Source organism: Macaca nemestrina, chromosome 3 (assembly GCF_043159975.1).
Source record: "Macaca nemestrina isolate mMacNem1 chromosome 3, mMacNem.hap1, whole genome shotgun sequence".
NCBI lineage: Eukaryota > Metazoa > Chordata > Mammalia > Primates > Cercopithecidae > Macaca > Macaca nemestrina.
In genome coordinates, this window is record NC_092127.1 from 102,225,407 (window position 1) to 102,237,421 (window position 12,015).

A 12,015-nucleotide genomic window follows, 5' to 3' on the forward strand; every position below is an offset into this window, starting at 1 on the left:
GATTTCCACAGCTGTATGAAGAGCCCAGATACACACTACGATACGTTATTAATGTTAGGTTATGTTGGTTCAAATGGTGGCCTACTATAGTCAGGAAATTATTATTCTAAACCACCAAGAAAGGAATTTAGTGTATGCTTCAATTTAGCAATTCTCCTTTAAGGAATCATTCCTTAAAATACAGTCACATGTGTACAAGGAGGTATGTGCAATAAAATATTGCTTGTAAGAGTAAGAAAACTGGTAACAACCTAATACATATCATTTTAAAAATGGCTAATTATGATACATCATAATGAGATGCCTTAAAACATCAAAAAGAACTACATAGGTTTATCTAAGCAAGATCTAAATAAAATGTACAATATGAGCCAAGTTTTTTGTTTGTTTAATGCTTTATTATTAAGTTTATGCATACACACAAAGTTTGGAATAGCATATACCAAACTGTTAATAGTAGTTTTCCAGAAAGGGAAGAGATTTGGTGAAGGGGCCAGAGCAGGAGATGTAAAAGGGCATCTTCACTTTTTATTCTGTTATGATATCAATCTTTCAATATAATCCTCCACGGGCCAAGCATGGTGGCTCATGCCTGTAATCCCAACACTTTGGGAGACCGAGGTAGGAGGACTGCTTAAGTTCAGGATCAGCCCTCGCAAGGTACTGACATCTTGTCTCTACAAAAAATAGAAAAATTAGCTGGGCATGGTGGCACATGCCTGTAGTCCTAGCTACTGAGGAGGCTGAGGCAGGAGGATAGGTTGAGCCCAGGAAGGAGGAAGCTGCAGTGAACTGTGATCTGTGCCACTGCACTGCAACCTGGGTAACAGAGCAAGACTGTCTTATTAAAAAAAAAAAAAAATTGGGAAAGGCTGGGCAAGGTGGCACATGTCTGCGGTCCCAGCTACTCAAAAGGCTGAGGTGAGAGGGTAGCTCGAACCCAGGAGGTGGAGGCTACAGTGAGCTGTGATCATACCACTGCACTTCAGCCTGTGTGAAAGAGCAAGGCCCTGCCTCAAAAAAAAAAAAAAAAGGAAAAGAAAATAGGGAAGATACTAACTCGGCTCTATTTAAAAACAGCGTAGTGCTGTACAGCAGAAAGAAGCTAGGCTCAAGTGAGCTGCATGATCGCCTTGGACAAGCTAAGCCTCCGTGCCCCTACGTGGTGTAAAACGGAGAGCTTGCTACCTAGAGTAACAGAGAAGCATATATCATATCACCAAGCTAAAATACCTAGCACACTGACACATCGTAGCAGCTACATCTACATTAAATTTTATGTGAATGATGTAAACTTTCTTTCATTTTGGAATGTTCCATGGCAGGAATGTACGTTACTATCTAAGTGACCCTTCTATAGTCCTCCTTCTCTTGCTTACCAAATTTATTCAGAAATTAAAGTGTCATGTGTATCAAACTGCTTTTCTTCCCCAAATAAACAATTCACAATTCAAGAGTGTGTATACACATATATGTGTGAGTATATACACATATATGTAAGTTTTATGGACACTCACACCACATACATATAGAGAGAGAAAAAAAGAGAGAAGATGAATATAAAAAGTGACTCAAGATGTTTTCAAATACTCTGTTCACTTAGGTCATTAAGTGCTTCCAAACCTAGTACACTCTGGGGAACCTACTCTCGAGAGTCTTTATGACATGCTGGTAGAAGATCCGCTTTGCAACCAGCTATAAGACCTCCAGGCCGGGTGCGGTGGCTCACGCCTGTAATCCCAGCTCTTTGGGAGACCAAGGCTGGCAAATCACGAGGTCAAGAGATTGAGACCATCCTGGTTAACACGGTGAAACTCTGTCTCTACTAAAAATACAAAAAAAAAAAAATTAGCCAGGTGTGGCGTTGGGCGCCTGTAGTTCTAGCTACTCGGGGGGTGAGACAGGAGAATGGCATGAACCCATGAGATGCAGCTTGCAGTGAGCGGAGTCCACTGCACTCCATTCTGAGTGACAGAGCGAGACTCTGTCAAAAAAAAAAAAAAAAACCTCGAGAAAATTATTCTTCTTCTCTAAGGCCTCAGCTTTCTCATCAGTAATATACGGTTTCAGGGGATTGTTGTCGGGTGACGTAAAATAATATTTGTAAAAGTCTTAGCACAATGACTGGCTCATGGTAAACATTCAATAAATGGTAGTAGTTGTTTAGTTATTTTTTTGGCTGGCCAAACCATGTGCTGCAGCAACTCCATACACTAGGGAAGCTTTCTTTCTTTCTTTCTTTCTTTTTTTTTTTAAACAGAGTCTTGCTCTGTCACCCAGGCGGGAATGCAGTGGCACAGTCATGGCTCACTACAACCTCCACCTTCTGAGCTCAAGCAAACTTCCCACCTCAGCCTTCAGAGTAACTGGGACTACAGATGTGTGCCACCATGCCCGGCTAATTTATTTATTTATTTTTTTTTAAGGCAGAGTTTCACTCTTGTTGCCCAGGCTGGAGTGCAATGGCACGATCTTGGCTCACCACAACCTATGCTTCAGGGTTCAAGCGATTCTCCTGCCTCAGCCTCTCGACTACCTGGAATTACAGGAATGCACCATTATGCCCAGCTGATTTTTTTGTATTTTTAGTAGAGACAGGGTTTCTCCATGTTGGTCAGGCTGGTCTCAAACTCCCGACCTCAGGTGATCTGCCCTCCCAGAGTGCTGGGATTACAGGCATGAGCCACCACACCTGGCTAATTTTTGTATTTTTGTAGAGACAGGAGTTTGCCATGTTGTCCAGGCTGGTCCCGAAAATGCTGGTATTACAGGTGTGAGCAACTGTGTCCAGCCTGGGAACCTTTCAACTGGACAAACAGAGCAAGTAGTTCCCCAGTCCCAGGACCACAATCTAGTTTCCAAAGGAGAATATGAGAAAAATTACTCTGTCCAGAGACCAGAGGCCTGTAAGCTGGTTAGTCCCTCGTCATCAATACTTCTCCTTTACCCAGGAATAACAGTCTCTTGGTAATAGGCAATGTGTCAGGGATAAGTCATGGGTCATACATTCTGTTTTAGTCTGATTCTCTAGAACTCTACTCCAAGTAGAGAGATCTACCCCCTGGGATCTCTCCCATAATCTCCCAGGACCCCAAACTGATCTGATTATCTACAGTTCCTCTAGGCTCTCAATACGTATGGACCTCACAAACTCAGAAATCCATAAAGGAATACAATTTCCCCAACTATCTCTTCTCCACTTTGAAGTTTTGTTCAGTGGGGTTCTGGAGCTACCCTACACTCAAGTACACATCCCACATGTTGTTGGCTCCCTCTGATCATTAGGCACTCAGCTCAATGACACATTCTCAGAGAGGCCTTCACTGACTCTCAAAGGTAATGTAACAATGCTGTCCCTCAAGGACTCTCTCCAGCCGTAATGGAGTAGAGTACTCTCTTCTCCATATGAGTACTCTCTACTCCATTATGCTTACTATATGGGTTAGGAATGTGTTTAGCTGCAAGTAACAACTTTTTAAATTAATAGAAGTTTATGTTTCTCCTATAGAAAGTCTAGAAGAGGGTGGCTACTTGGCATGCTGTTAGCTATGCAATGAGGGCATCAGGAACTCTGACTTTTTCTGCTCTGCCTATTTAGCATGTTGTCTTTATGCTTGTCATGGTACATCTTATAAACAAGATATCTCATTCACATTCAAGGCATGAAGAGGAGAAGAGGAAGGTGCAGCTCTGCCTGACATATTTGTCTATTTTTGTCAGAAAAGGAAAATCCTTCCCAAAAATCTTGACTAAGAAAAAAACCAGAACTAGGTCACCTGGGCTCTTCTAGCTTTAAAGGAAGCAGGTAAATCAAGATACAAACTGTCATCACTGGCTGAGAACAAATATGATCTATTACCCAAGACAGGACAAATGTAGTCTCTTAGCAATTAAAGTTCTCTTAGTGACAACAAGAACCAACAGGAATGGCTACTGAGGAGAAAAATAGCAGTGCTGGCCACACTTCTATTTTTTCATAGTACTTACTACTATATGGAGTTAACCTATGCTACATAAATAAATAAATGTTTATTGCTTATCTGTGACTCATTGCTTATCTGGACAGATGAGTCACCTGATTTTGTGTAACCATAAAGAAGCTGGGAAACACAGAAAAGCACATGAATATTGGTAGAAAATGTCTCTGCCTCATTCCCTGTGGGCTGGCAAAATATCGTACAAGGCATTGTCCTCATTTCAGAATTTGGACCCTTACAAAAGTTTCTTGGAACAAACTCAGAGTTTGCAATTTATTCAAAGTAAACCAATTACTTCATCTTATGAGACAATATTTACCATAAAAAAAAAAAGACTGAGAACACAATCTCTTCCTTCAGGAATAATAATAGCAAACATTTACGTAGCACTTACTATGCTCTGCTCCAAGAACTTGCCAGATCTTAGTCCCTTTAATCTGTTCAAGTACTCAATAAAGGAGATACTGCTATACTGCTCGCTCCATTTTATAAGGAAAAAAAAACAACAGAGGATTGGAAAGGTGTTGGGAGACAATTTCTCCATGGGTCTGTGGTATTTGTGCATATTTTTACAAGCAGAGGCATCAATTGTCTTTGTTTTGTTTCAGATTTTTTTTTTCGAGACAGGGTCTTGCTCTGTTGCCCAGGCTGGAGTACAGTAGAAGGATCTCAGCTCACTACAGCCTAGGTCAAGGCTCAAGCAATCCTCCTGCCTCAGTCTCCTGAGTAGCTGGGACTACAGGCATACAACACCATGCCTAGCTATTTTTTATTTTATGTATTTATTTATTTATGAGACAGAGTCTTGCTCTGTTGCCCACGCTGGAGTGCAATGGCATGATCTTGGCTCACTGCAACCTCCACCCCCAAGCAATTCTCCTGCCTCAGCCTCCCGAGTAGCAGGGATTACAGGCACGTGCTACCACGCTGGGCTAATTTTTGTATTTTTAGTAGAGACAGGGTTTCGCCATGTTGGCCAGGCTGGTCTCAATCCTGACTTCAATGATCCACCCGCCTTGGCCTCCCAAAGTGCTGGGATTATAGGCGTGAGCCACCATGGCCAGCCCACCTGGCTATTTTTTTTTTTTTTTAATTTTTGTGGAGATGAGATCTCACTATGTTGCTCAGGCTAGTCTCAAACTCATGAGCTCATGCAATCCTCCCACATCATCCTACCAAAGTGCTGCAATTACAGGCATGAGCCACTGCACCTGGCTGTTCCAAATTATCTTTAAAGATGTTTGTATGGTGAATAGCCTTGGAAAGTAGGGATAGTGTCCTAGCACTAAGGGCAGCATGTTTACTATGCAGTATAATCAAGATAAAACTCTCCCTTCACAGGTTTTGTTTGTTTTGAAACGGAGTCACGTTCTGTCACCCAGGCTGGAGTGCAGTGGCACAATCTCGATCTCTGCTCACTGCAACCTCTGCTGCCCGGTTCAAGCAATTCTCCTCCCTCAGCCTCCCGAGTAGCTGGGATTACAGGTGTCCACCACAATACCCGGCTAATTTTTGTATTTTTAGTAGAGACGGGGTTTCATCATGTTGGCTAAGCTGGTCTCAAACTCTTGACCTCAAGTGATCCACCCACCTTAGCCTTCCAAAGTGCTGGGATTAGAGGCATGAGCCACCATGCCCACCCAGCCCCTCCCTTCACGGGTTCTAATGATTAGAGAAAAACAACAACAAGAAGAAGATAAAATCTCCCTGTGAAGAGCAAATATGCTTACTGACAATTATAAAAGACTAGGGAGGCCAGGCGCAGCAGCTCACATCTGTAATCCCAGCACTTTGGGAGGCTGAGGCGGGTGGGTCATCTGAGGTAAGGAGTTCAAGACTAGCATGGCCAACGTGGTGAAACCTCCTCTCTACTAAAAATACAAAAATTAGGTGGGCATGGTGGCACATGCCTGTGATCCCAGCTATTCGAGTGGCTGAGGCAGGAGAACTGCTTAAACCTGGGAGGCTAAGGTTGCAGTGAGACGAGACTGCACCACTGCACTCCAGGCTGGGCAACAGAGTGAGACACTGTCTGACACACACAAAAAAAGATTAGGATTCCCTGAACTCAGGATTCCCTTCCTGTTAATGCAACCCACTGTTTTTGCATGTGTCACTTGGCTCTCTTCCTCTCTTCACATAACCCTTTGGAAAACGGGGGCTTAGGAAACCAGAGTAAGAAAATGTTGATATTCTGGCTGCAGCTATCTTGATGAGTGATAAAGTCATTCATTCCTCTCTAACCCAGGGGTCTGTGAAACTGTGGCAGGTTAGTTAGCTTGAGAGTAGGGTAAAATCTCAGACTTCACAGGTGTTGTTGCTGTTGTTTAAAGAAGGGGTCTCACTTTGTTGCCCAGGCTAGTCTCAAATTTCCTGGGCTCAAATGACCCTTTTGCCTCTGCCTCCCAAAGTGCTAGAATTACAGGCATAAGCAGCAGTGCTCGGTCAGCCTTCATAGTTCTTGAAAAAAAGTAATTTGCCTAAGGTCTGACAGCTTAGTAGGTAGCAATCCAAGATTCAAACCCAAGCTGTCTGACTCAGAAACCTTTTTAAACTCTCCGCTATACCGCAGTGGTTCTCAAAGTGTTGTTCTAGAAATAACAGCATCAATATCAGCCGCGAACACGTTACACATGCAAATTCTTGGGCATTACCCTAGACCTGCTGGATCAGAAACTCGGGGGATGGGTAAGAGGAGCACATCTGTGTTTTCACAAGCCTTTCAGGAGTACATTATAGGTCTGAGAACTACTGCCAGACTGCACATATTCACTGTATCTATAAGAGAGGAGGAAATGGTATGAGTATGTCCTGATTTACACAGGGATATGCTCTCAAAAATTTATAAACTGAGCTTTCACAAGTTGAATAATAGTTTTCAAGCACTAAGGCAGCTAGTCTGTAACGCCCTGTATTTAATTTTTAGAAAGGTAAGGATTCTTATCTAGTGCAAATAAGCACCACGTGTCTGTTAAATAGGTTTGCATAATTTTTTCCTTTGGAGGCACAAATGTTCAAAATCCTAAATGAAAATACTTGTTTTTATTCCCATAATGACCAGAAAGAATTACTTACCCAAGGAGAAACACTATTTATATTTTAGAGTCAAGCTGTAATTCTTGAAAAACAGGAAACCACACATCAACATAGCCAACACAGTGTACCATAGTAGAAAGGGCACCAGGCTTTGAGTCACAGAGTCAAGTCACTTAACTTCTTCAACTCAATTTCCTGATTTTAAAATGGAAAATGAATTCCAATTTCAGAGTCACAATTAGGCTTAAATGATTACGCCATGTGAAAACTGTTGGTAAACAGTGAAGTGCCAATATAAGTTCCATCTGCACAGGCCCTTTTTCTTTCTTCATCATGTTACCATCACAATTTCTCCAACGCTTAGGATACTGTCTGCCTCACAGAAGCTACTCAATACTTACACGGTATTAGGAATGAATATGAGATATTATATTAATGATGTAATTGACTCCTTCAGGCATTATTTGTCACAATAATCTCAGTCTTTTAATAGGAAAAAGTCACTCTAGCAAGAAATCCTTAGTCATGTTTAAAATGGGCCAGATAATTTAAGAAAATCAGCTGATTTTCTTCCCTTCGGGAATACTACTGAAGTTCTGTCCTAAGGCATACAACAAAAACTCCTATTAGCAACCCTGATGACCTTGGGGTCTCATGGTGTCAAGTCTATAACAATCTGTTGCCCAGATATAAACAATCAGGAATAATGGATGTGTACCTACAAAGAGCCACATATTTCACATTTATTTTCATGCTGTGGCAGAATGTTAATAAATGGATTACAGAGTTTATGTAATCGATTTTAAAATCTAAGATCCAAATCAACAATATTAAATAAGCTTCTACTGTGTATTAAAAAAAAAAAAAGACTACTAGAAAGCAACTGCCAATTAAACATCACTTGGGAAGAGAAACCATTGTTGAATTTATTATTTAATGAGGAAAATATCACTTATGAAACTCTGTATACTTATGGTAAATACAGTTCCTTTTTTCCTTTTCCTTTTTTTTTATTTTACTTTATTTTTTTTTGAGATGGAGTCTTGCTCTGTGGCCCAGACTGGAGTGCAGTGGCATGATCTCGGCTCACTGCAACCTCCGCCTCCTGGGTTCAAGTGACTTTCCTGCCTTAGCCTCCCAAGTAGGTGGAATTACAGGAGCACACCCTCATGCCCAGCTAATTTTTGTATTTTCAGTAGAGACAGGGTTTCGCCATGTTGGTCAGGCTGGTCTCGAACCCCGGATCTCAAGTGATCCACCCGCCTTGGCCTCCCAAAATGCTGGGATTACAGGCATGAGCCACTGCGCCCAGCCCCAATGAGGTTCCTTAATTTGCACTCTCTCCAACATACTTTCTCAACCTCCCCAAAAATTAGTTAATGGTCTAGAGCCCTGAAATAAAGGAATTTTGGGCCCACAAATTACAGAATTGAACATAGAACTCTATCAGCTTTTCAAAAAAATATTGAAAACAAGTTTACCCTTTCTAAGCTCAATTTTTTCACCCCTCTTTTCAACTTTCAAGGCAATATGAAACTTCAACTAAACAATTACCTGGCTAAAGTGACTTGTAGGCCAGGCATGGTGACTTCCACCTGTAATCTCAGCACTTGGGGAGGCAAAAGTGGGAGGACTGCTTGAGCCAGGAGTTCCAAGACCCACCTGGGTAACGTAGGGAGACCCTCCTCCCCACCCCAATCCATCTCTACCAAAAGATTTTTTAAATTAGCCGGGCATGGTGACACATGCTTATAATCCCAGCTATTTGGGAGGCTGAGGAGAGAGGATCCCATGAGCCCAGGAGTTGGAGGTTGCAGTGAGCTATGATTGTGCCACTGCACTCCAGCCTAGGTGACAGAGTAAGAACCTGTCTCAAAAATAAATAAAGTGACTTGTAGAGGTGTCTGATAAAGACGTAACTCATATATATGTATTTTAATTGAATAGTCTCTTTCAAATTTAATCCAAAATCTAATTAAGCAAGTATCTCAGTCAATTAAAAAAGTAACTTTCACCTCAACCAGCTCTGCGGAATTCAGTTAAACCAGAGAGGAAACAGAAGAGACAGCTAGTGTTGACATGATCTTATTACCCTATAGTAGATTAGTGATTCTGGTGGCAAAAAATGCATGCCTGTTATGCATGTAGGAGAAAGCAATGTTTAAAATGGCCTGGACTTTTGTCATAAATTTTCAATCTCTAAATGATCTTTGTATGCTAATTTAACACACTGTTATTCTTCAAAATTATATTTTTGCAAAGTTGAAGAGTTAAGCAAATGCCAAAGACACAAATTCAATTGTTACAGTGAATGAATAAGGCAGATTAATATTTAACAGTTCATTTTCTTGCAGGTGAAAAGCAAAGAATTCACAGCAGCATACCTGCAAGTCCCACATCTCCAGCCTCATCAACCTTGTAAGTTATATTTGAAAAAAGAAAAGTCTCCAATATCTAAACTCATTTTCCCCAAAAATCCCACTCTTCAATCTCTACTTGTCTCAAAGTGACCAAATCTATCCCAAATTATTTCCTTGGTTCTCTCCGTAAACATAGCTTAATTCAAATGAGTTTCTCTAGTTTTACGTACTACTTATGTATTCTCTTGCTTTCTCTCCTCTTTTTCTGCATATTTATCTTCAAATATTCAAGTACAATACTTTCCAACATCCACAAGAGACAACACCTTGAAATTAAAGCAGGCAAACCATCCAGAGTTTTCCATTCTCCTGTGAATCTACTTCCAGAATATCCACTCAAGGAATCCTTCCCACTAAAGATGAAAGGCGAGCTAAGGAAATACATTAGACAGAGGAAGTAAACATTGAAACAGGGCCATGCCTAGGTATTCTTCAGTCCCAGAGAAATAAACCTAGACTCTTGGGTCCAAAGGTCTTTTTTGTGACTTTTATCCCCACCCAGAGGCCGACACCACGCAGGTCTGAGAGAAGTATCCCACGGCCACCTACCTTCTACACACACCGCATGACCTTGCTCTGAAATAATCTTGCACAAGCCAAATTCTCCACGCCTCTCAGACTCCTACCTAATGTTTCTGTGCCTCAGTTTCTGAGCTCTTCTCACTTTGCAACTGTCCCAGGGAACACTGGGTCTTCGCCTTAATTTACAGGTTTGCACTGGAGGTTTTAAATCAGTCTGGTTTCCCCGTAAGTCACACCCCACAACGTGCACGAAGCGGGGGTTAAAATTATCTCCGCTCCACCCTTAAATAAAACAAATCACTTGGCTGCAAGGCCTTTCCCCCAACAGAGACTGGTTCACAGGAGATTCGGACACATCTCCACCTCCAAAGCCAAGTGCCTTCCCGGGATGATTTGCATAACAATATGCGGGTCCTGGTGCTGGAGAAGCTCCGGGAAAACTAACAGGACGGTATCGAACCGCCCGCAGGCCCGTCGCAGCTCCATTAATGTAACTACCATCACACTAAGGTAACGTGTGATTCACACTCTCCACCTTCTCTCCCCTCTCATTCCCCGGCTCCGGCGCTCGCACCGTCGGAGGGTGGGGGTGCGACGGTCACAGAGGATGGGACACCCGAAGGAAAAAAGCATTATCAGGAGAAATTAGCCAGTCCCACACTCTGAAGACGCCTCTCCCTCTGTCCCAGAAGTAAGTCTCAGAATGTGGCTCCAACTCCTCCCCGGAGACTACGGACCACCGACACACGTCTCCCTCCTGCTCTGAGTGAGACGCGACGGGAGGCCCTCATCTCTCTCCACGACAGGCACAGGGGAGGGTCCCGGGGTGCAGGAGAGAAGAATCCCGCTTTTCCCCGCCCCTCCCCCCTAGAAACTTCTGGGACTCATTACGCAACTCAGGGAGCAGGTCCCAACAACGGGACAGCTCTCCACAAAACGCGGGGTGCACAGGCAAACGTCCGATTTGGGGGCTGGGGGTGAGGAAGGAGCATGAGTATCTTCCCGTGTCCCCGTCCCGTTTTTCTACGCGCTACCTGCCGCGGGATCGCAAGTAGGGCAGTGAGAGCTCTGCGCCCTCGCCCGTTCTCCCCGAAGGCTCCCTCCGGAAAAGTGGGAACGCCAGCGACTTGAGTCAGCTTGCTGGGAAGCCGGCAGAGAGGCGGGGAGAGCCTAGGCTTCCGAGAAGTCCGCGGCGGCGGCGTCGGGGGCCAGGCGGACCGACCCCCAGTCCTGGGGGGCGCAGGGCTGCGCTCACCTTCCAGACCCTTCCGTCCTCTAGTCCCGGGTCGGGCGCCCTCGTCACCTCCGCCCTCCCCTGACCTGTTGCGGTGGGAAGGGGCGCGAGTGCAGACAACGCAAAGGAGCGCGTCCTGCCGGGGCTCGGCTGCGGAACCGCGGAGGAAAGGGTGCAGCTGCGGCCGCAACGCGCGCAGGCGGCGGCCGAGTGCGCAGGGGCCGCGCGCGCCCGTCGCTCGCTAGCAAGCTGGGAAGCTCCGCGCGCCGGCCGCCCGGGCGCCCCGAGGCCACGCCCTCCGCGCGAGGCCCCGCCCCTCACCCCGCCCCCACCTTCTCCCGAGCCGCGGTACCGGGTTCCGCCCCGACCCGCGCCCTCTAGCTGGCGCCACCCAAGCGGCAAGGGACGTCGCGGCCCTCCCGGGATTGGTGGGAGGATCGTGGGGGAGCGGCAGCTCAGGACGGAATACGGCAGTGACCGCCCCGGTCGCGAGGGTGACCCTGCCCCGGGTTGCTGTGGGGGCGCAAGAACCCTTTCACTTTACGGCGAGATTAAGCTCAGGGTCAAGTTCTGAGCAAAAAGTGTCAAGGAGCCTTTTTGCAGCCTCCTGTACTATTGAAACAGATTCTGTGCCCTTTAAAGGAGATAATAACTAACATCTGGGGAGGGCTTTACAGTTTAGAAAAGGCCTTTCACACACAGGCCTGTTTTATCTTCACAACAATCTTACAAAACAGATATATTGTTCCCATTTCCCAAATAATGAAACCGAAGCGCTGAAAAGTATTGTGCTCAGTGTCACAAGCTACTAAGTGGCATGGGAAAC

At 44.5% G+C, this 12,015-nt stretch overlaps 1 protein-coding gene across 3 annotated transcripts in view; it reads right to left on the reverse strand.

The window, feature by feature from the left end:
- LOC105479662 (ALF transcription elongation factor 1) overlaps window positions 1-11,391 on the reverse strand; it is a 202,959-nt gene extending 191,568 nt beyond the window's left edge. The window contains exon 1 of one of the 3 annotated variants that reach the window (XM_011737760.3): window positions 11,211-11,391. The gene's annotated coding sequence lies outside the window, so the exon portion shown is untranslated. Of the gene's footprint in view, window positions 1-10,989; window positions 11,139-11,210 lie in introns of those variants that run through there. The other 2 variants (XM_011737758.2, XM_011737759.3) reach the window with 2 other exon arrangements.
- Between the last annotated feature and the right edge of the window lie 624 nt (window positions 11,392-12,015).